The 6,882-nt window shown below is 43.5% G+C and overlaps 1 long non-coding RNA gene across 1 annotated transcript; it reads right to left on the bottom strand.

The window, feature by feature from the left end:
• Positions 1-406: 406 nt before the first annotated feature.
• Positions 407-6,441, bottom strand: LOC309374424. Its single transcript, XR_014170581.1, has 3 exons — positions 6,351-6,441; positions 1,253-1,442; positions 407-666 (listed from the first exon to the last, which is right to left on the bottom strand). It is a non-coding gene; the product is annotated as an uncharacterized lncRNA (long non-coding RNA).
• Between the last annotated feature and the right edge of the window lie 441 nt (positions 6,442-6,882).

Here is a 6,882-nt window from a genome sequence, read left to right as displayed (position 1 = left end):
GAAGAAAAGAAGAAATTACTGTGCAACACAGGTCAAGAAAGCCCCTTTTACACCAGTAGTGAGTTATAAAAGCTTGGACCTGATAGCTGGTCTGAACAATTGGGAAATTCATGCTTAGCGGCCACAGCTAGACTTTCCCCCACTCCATCTTTGTTTTGCCAGAGTGGGCACCTAGGGATAGGTGTTATCTACCCTACTTGCTAGTTTTATTTAAATTCATTTCCTTGGGTGTTTCTCAGGTGTTTTGCCAGAGGAGGAACTCTGTTATTTGGTGACAATCAAGAATTGTAGCTAAGGTATCTTCAGCTAAAAATGTATATTGTATTTTCTATAGGAGCCTGCAACTTCCCCAATGGGAGCTGAGAAGAGAGGTGGAGCCAAGATATTTGGAACACAAACCAAAGCCTCAAAAGTCTAAATTCGTCATACAGGGGAGGAGGGAGACAACTGCAAGTCTTGCCAGTTCACCACTGCCACCACACTCAGGAGAGAACTGTCCCATTCCTCCACTGGGATACCTCATTACTTCTTTGAGTTCAGTGGCTTTGGTGTTGTTTGGCCCTGTCACCATCATCTCGGTCAGAACTGAAGCATGGCTTTCCTTAAAGCTAGATTTGTCTCTTCCCTGCTTCTGTGAAGACAACTGGAACAGGGTTCCCTAGTCCCCTGTGAAGAGATATTAATTGTTGAACCACTCATGAGAATTGTAGCTCTCGGAGGGGAATAGGGGCTTCCTTCAAACAATTCTCAGTATCTTTAACAAACCACAGCTCCCAGAATTCTCTAGGGGAAGCCATGACTGTTTAAAGTATTTTAAATATATGGTGTGAATGTGGCCTATATGTGCCTAAGACTTTGCCTATTTGCAAAGCCCCGTTAACAGTAATCTTTCCATCTCTCAAGCTTAACAAAGCATTTTTTTATGGAATTCAGCCAAATTTTACTCAAAGCTGACAGATTGAAATTAATGGACCTAGCTTAGTGATGTCCATTAATTTCTGTGGATCTACTCCGAGTAAAAATTGGTTGAATACCACCCAATGGACACAGTCTACCTCCTACTGGAGTCAATGACAAAAGTCCTATCCAATTTTTTATTTATTTAAAAAATGCTTTGTTTATAGACACTTACTTCTGTGGTATTAATCCCAGGCAAGTTTGTTTATTCTACAGACTCCTGTAAGAGGACATTATCAAAAAAGTTCCTAAGGGTAACAACACAGCCACAACCTTGCACACCTCAATTTTCTACCTTTCTTGAGAGCAGGAAGATAGCTGAACTCTGGTCTCTCAATTATAGGCAAACAGATGAGACACGGCTTGAAAAAGATGACTGTGCTTATTTCACGGGCCTACCCTTCAGGATATCACAGGGATGAATCCATTTAAAAGCAACTTCCTCCACTCTTTTTATTTTCCACATAATTCATGGAGATAAGGAGCTGCATGAAGATATAATAGTCCGCCATTAGGATGGATTCAATCAGCTTTTCATATGAAGATTGCTTTGACATTACCAGCCAAATGTAGGTTTCATTTAATTTGGCACTTCATAAGGTTTGCTGGAGGAATGAGCGTAGTATTGGAAGAAGGAAGTTAGAAAGCTAAACAAGTATTTCATCTTCCCGGCTCATTAACTCCAAAATGAGGAGGTACCTTGATTGGTCATAAAGGTGTCTCGAAGGCCCCCAAAGCCACAAGGCAGTAACTACAATTAGTTTCTCTTCAAAGAAATATACGAAGGAGATTATGCGCCGAACAGTAACGGCACCCAAATTGCAAATGTACCTTCAGAACTTTGGCAGCCTTTACATTTGAGTGCCATTTGCAGGATATAGACTTATAAAGCCATGGAAATTCAAAGCAGAAAAGTAGCGTGTGTGTGTGGATATATCTTTTGCAGAAGCATCTGTTCATTGCTCTAGTGATTTAAGGACCTGGACTACTGTTTGCTGGGACAAGGAGGGGCTATTACAAACCTGAAACATCCCCTGATCTTACCATTTTGCCCCCCACTCACATAGTATTGCTGTGTCTCCAAACTGCCTCCCACCTTCCTGATTGGGTAAATGTGGAGGAAGTGAACAACCCTAATAAGAACATAAATATGCAGGAAACACAAATAATAGCACTCCATTACAATAATAAATAATAATCACCAATAGCAACCAGGAAAAAGAAACATGAGAAAGCAGCATCAAGGCATGTCACAGAAGGCATGTTCCAAGAGAACTCTCTTCACCTTCTCCCTGAATATGCTAAGGGGCAAAGGGATCTGAACTATTCAGAAAAAAAAATCTATAACCTGGGTGCCACCATCAAAAAGACACAATCAAGTACACTTACATTCTGCACTTCACATGACAAAGGAATAGGCAAAAAACACGTCTCCTTATGATCTAGAAAGTGGATGTGATTCTTCAGACATCCTGGTCCTAAAGCTGTTAGGTTTCAAAGATGGAAACCAGCACCTTGAATGGGTAGCAGCCCATGCAAGGAGATCAGAAATGAATGGAGGAGGTTTCTTCCAAGCAATTCTGATTTCTTCTTTTGAGGAATCTCTGTCCAGATTCTTCTCTTTGGTTTGGTGGAACACCCCCCACTCAAACAGAGTGCCTGATGTCTTGAGCATGATTCATGGAAAATCATTAATATATAAATACGATTAATACTTTTGTATAAGTCATACTTGATGTGAGCCTGCCAACTACAGAAACCGAATGTTCAAAAACTAGGCTTGATGGGTTAAGGAGCAGCATCTCAATTCACGGGAGATGAAGGCACTTCAGCACCATATATGAAAAAGAGGTAGTGAATTCTTTTTCTCTAGACTCAAGGAAAACAACACCCAAAGGGGTTCCGAGAATGCTGGTTGAATCCAATCAACACAAGAAACAGGGTAAGGAAGCTGTTATCCCCCACTGAGGTCCTTGACCTTTTTGCTCTTTGGTTTCTTCAACACCTCACCCTTAGCCTCCTGGCCAGTCCTAGGAGGCCTTGTCCCACACATCTCCATCACTCCTGGAGGGACATGTCAGAGCCAACCATGCACACATCTATAGCTGAACCAGCACTCTGTGGAAAGGAATTCAAGCATTACACCCACAGAGGGAATATGACAAGCGAAGGCAGCTGCATATATGGACAGGAGAGTATTTTGAACCAGTCCAATTTAGGTGACTTCAATGCAGGTACTTTGCAAAGATTTAGGTGTCTTCAAACATCCACAAACATTCTGTCTTCTTAAGCAGCTTTGGAAGATGCTGAAGAAATTGTCAGGTAAAACCATTTGGGCAACCTGCAGCCCAGTTTATACATCCAGGAAGATCTTTATGCATTTTCTCATTTTAACTATTATGTATTTATGGATGTTTTAAATTTATTTGTGTGTGTGTGTTTGTGTGTGAATGCTTTTCACTGACTTTATTCTTATATGTTGCATAGCACCTTGATATATGTTCATGAAAGTGCAGATTGTGGGAGGAATTCAATGCTGTACTCTTCTGATTATTCCAATGGCGCAAACAGTTTGGTTTGTCAGACACAACAATCCCCTCCTCTCCTCCACTTGCACACTGTTACTGGGTTCTCCTGACACTTCCATTGACAATTTAGGGGTGCAGGCAGAGAAGGGGAACCTCGTTTCACAACTGGAGGGCTGTCAGGATTCATTAGTTGAATTCCACCCTGTAAATAGGTAAATAAAAATAAATATGTAAAATTTCTAGTAGATAGCACAGGGCATCTACTGTATATGTGTCTCCTAGTGGAGCAGCAATAAAACTGCTAGCACATTTGCAAAGCTAAGCAGGGTCCAGTATAGTTTCATATTGAATGGGGGACTGTGTGTTGGGATCTCTGCATTGCAAGGGGTTGGACCCGATGACCTTCAGGGTCCCTTCTGACTCTACAATTCTATGATTCTATCAGTAATGGATAGTTGGTGCTTCCCCGACCCCTTGAAAACAGACCTATATATTTTTAAAAAACCACCAGCAGTAGATAGGAAAGTAAGAGCCTCCAAGTGTCCCTATTTTCCGGGGAAAGTCCCAGATTTACAGAAGCTGTCCTGGTTTCTGACTTGAACCCAGAATGTCCTGCTTTTTTAAGGACTTCCCTGTTTTCATCAGATGAATGTTGGAATGTATGGTAGGACGTCGTATGGGAAATGCATCTGTAAGACAAACTGTATCGAGGAGTTAGTGATCTAACACGGAGCCCTTCATGCCTCTGTTCCTTCCCCTTCCCTTGATCTTGTTAAGTTTTTTGATGGTGTGAGAACAGTCTTAGATGTTTGAGAACATTGGGAGGAGGTGAAACTCCTTCCACCCACCCACAGCTGCCTTAATCAGTTTGGGAGGATAGTGCTGGGCACCATCTTTGATGTTGGACATTGTTTTGAGAAAGTGAGCATTGGGAGGGGGTGGCTAATGGATGATCTGCATGTAGTCAGTCTTGAGAGCCACACAGGCCATCTAAAACATCGGACGATATGGGCAGAGTTTCTCTGAAGCTCATGCATGGACCGATCAGCCGCAGGGTTGTGGAAACTGAGACTACCTGGGGGAGTCACTTCACTGCTTCTTGAGAGCTTCCAAGTGGCAGATTGAAGTGCTTGCTTGGTATGTATACATTGCTTACTGTTTTAGAATAAAATCTTGAATCTTTTCACTCACTTGGGTATTTTGTATTGCTTCTGAACCTCATTTTAACAGATCCACCTTGCCTTTGGCAAGACAGACGTCCCTAATTCCATTGGAGGGTATGGAGTTATGTGACCGAGAACAGGAGATAAGTAACTATACACCGTTTAGAAGACAACTAAAGGCAGCTGTCTACAGTGGCACCTCGGGTTACAGATGCTTCAGGTTGCAGACCATAGCTGTCAACCTTCCCCTTTTTTGGTTGGAAATTCCATTATTCCAGCGCAGTTTCCCACTGCTTCCTGCTGCTATCCCAGATTGTTAGATATCCCGTAGACTGTCCCTGGGACAGGTGAGGCTGCTGTTCCCTTATTTTTGAGGCTGCTGATCCCTTATTTACTTTAAAATAATAATAATAATAATAATTTTCACAGAAAAAAATACATAACACATCACATTTTCAACTTTAACAAATTTTCCAATTTTGGACTTCCTTCAGCCTCTTTGACAATCATCCAAATTAAATTTTTAAATACACAGTTCTTAAATTCACTATCGCCTTTCGTAAAACCGTTTGAAACCTATTTTTCTTTTTGACAGCTATGTTACAGGCGCTTAAGGTTACAGACTCCGCTAACCCAGAAATAGTACCTCAGGTTAAAAACTTTGCTTCAGGATGAGAACAGGAATCGTGTTCTGACGGCACGGTGGCAGCAGGAGGCCCCATTAGCTAAAGTTGTACCTCAGGTTAAGAACAGACCTCCAGAACGAATTAAGTTTTTAACCCGAGGTACCACTGTATACAGACGTTTTCCAGTGCTTAATTATGTTTTTATATATGTTTGAAGCCACCTATAGTGGCTGGGACAACCCTGTCAGATGGGTGGGGTAATAATAATAATAATAATAAAGGTAAAGGGACCCTTGACCGTTAGGTCCAGTTGTGTCTGACTCTGGGGTTGCGGCGCTCATCTCGCTTTATTGGCCGAGGGAGCCGGAGTACAGCTTCCAGGTCATGTGGCCAGCATGACTAAGCCGCTTCTGGCGAACCAGAGCAGCGCACAGAAACACCGTTTACCTTCCCGCCAGAGCAGTACCTATTTATCTACTTGCACTTTGATGTGCTTTCGAACTGCTAGGTTGGCAGGAGCAGGGACCGAACAACGGGAGCTCACCTCTTCGCGGGTATTCGAACCGCCAACCTTCTGATCGGCAAGTCCTAGGCTTAACCCACAGCGCCACCCGCGTCCCTAATAATAATATTAGGAAGTCCCTATTTTCATTGGAGAAATGTTGGAGGATATGTAGACCAGGGGTCCACCTTCTCCTGCATCTTGTTCTCACAGTGGCTACTCAGATGCCTATGGGAAGCTGACAAGCTGCATTTGAACGCAACAGCACCCACTGCTCCTGCAGTTTCAAGCACCTGCAGTGGTGTAGTGTGGGGGGTGCAGGGGGGGCCGGCCGCACTGGGCGCAACATCTGGGGGTTAGGGTTATAGGGCGCAAATCCATGGGTTAGGGGGCGCAAATCCACGGGTTAGGGGGTGCAAATTACTTGCCTTGCCCCGGGTGCTGACAACCCACGCTACGCCACTGAGCACCTGGTATTCAGATACAAACTACTACCAGTAGAGGTTACCAGTAACTTCAGCCTACTGTAAGGAAGGGGGCACTGAGACTTCAGGGGCAGGCACCTTCCACTTACCTGCTCATATCCCTTCGAAGAATTTATCTTCCCTTGTTGCTGTTAAATCTCCTTACTCTGCACATGTAGCGGCAAAGGGACCCAGATCCCCTCCTCTTTTGAGAAAAGTCAAAGTTCTGAAGTTTAAAGCCGTCGTGCACATCAGAATCAGCTCCTTGTACAGAACTTCTAAAGGGGTTCCAAGCAGCCGAGTCACGGAGGTGAGCGACATAACTGGTGACGGCTTTAACTCTAAACGCTCGTGCCTTTGTCACTTTGTCAGAACACGAGCAGAAATGAATTGTAGCGCTGCTATCGATGTGACAGAAGGGACAGAGGACAGCACATCTATTTCCTTGTGTTAAATGAAGAGGGAGAATTTCAAAAAGCCCATATTTGCACTGGGGGAAGGGGAGGGAGTGAAAGAAAATGGCCTTTTTTTGGCCTCCCACTTTACATGAAAGGGTTCTTTCTGTGTGGTTTGCTTTCTTCATTATCCGACAGCATTCCCCCACAGCGAACAGAAGTGAATGACAGGCTACTCTGGAATGCT

Source organism: Podarcis melisellensis (assembly GCF_964234715.1).
Source record: "Podarcis melisellensis genome assembly, chromosome: 7".
NCBI classification, from domain to species: domain Eukaryota; kingdom Metazoa; phylum Chordata; class Lepidosauria; order Squamata; family Lacertidae; genus Podarcis; species Podarcis melisellensis.
Note: the sequence above shows the minus strand (reverse complement) of the source record. Positions and strands in the feature narration are given on the sequence as shown.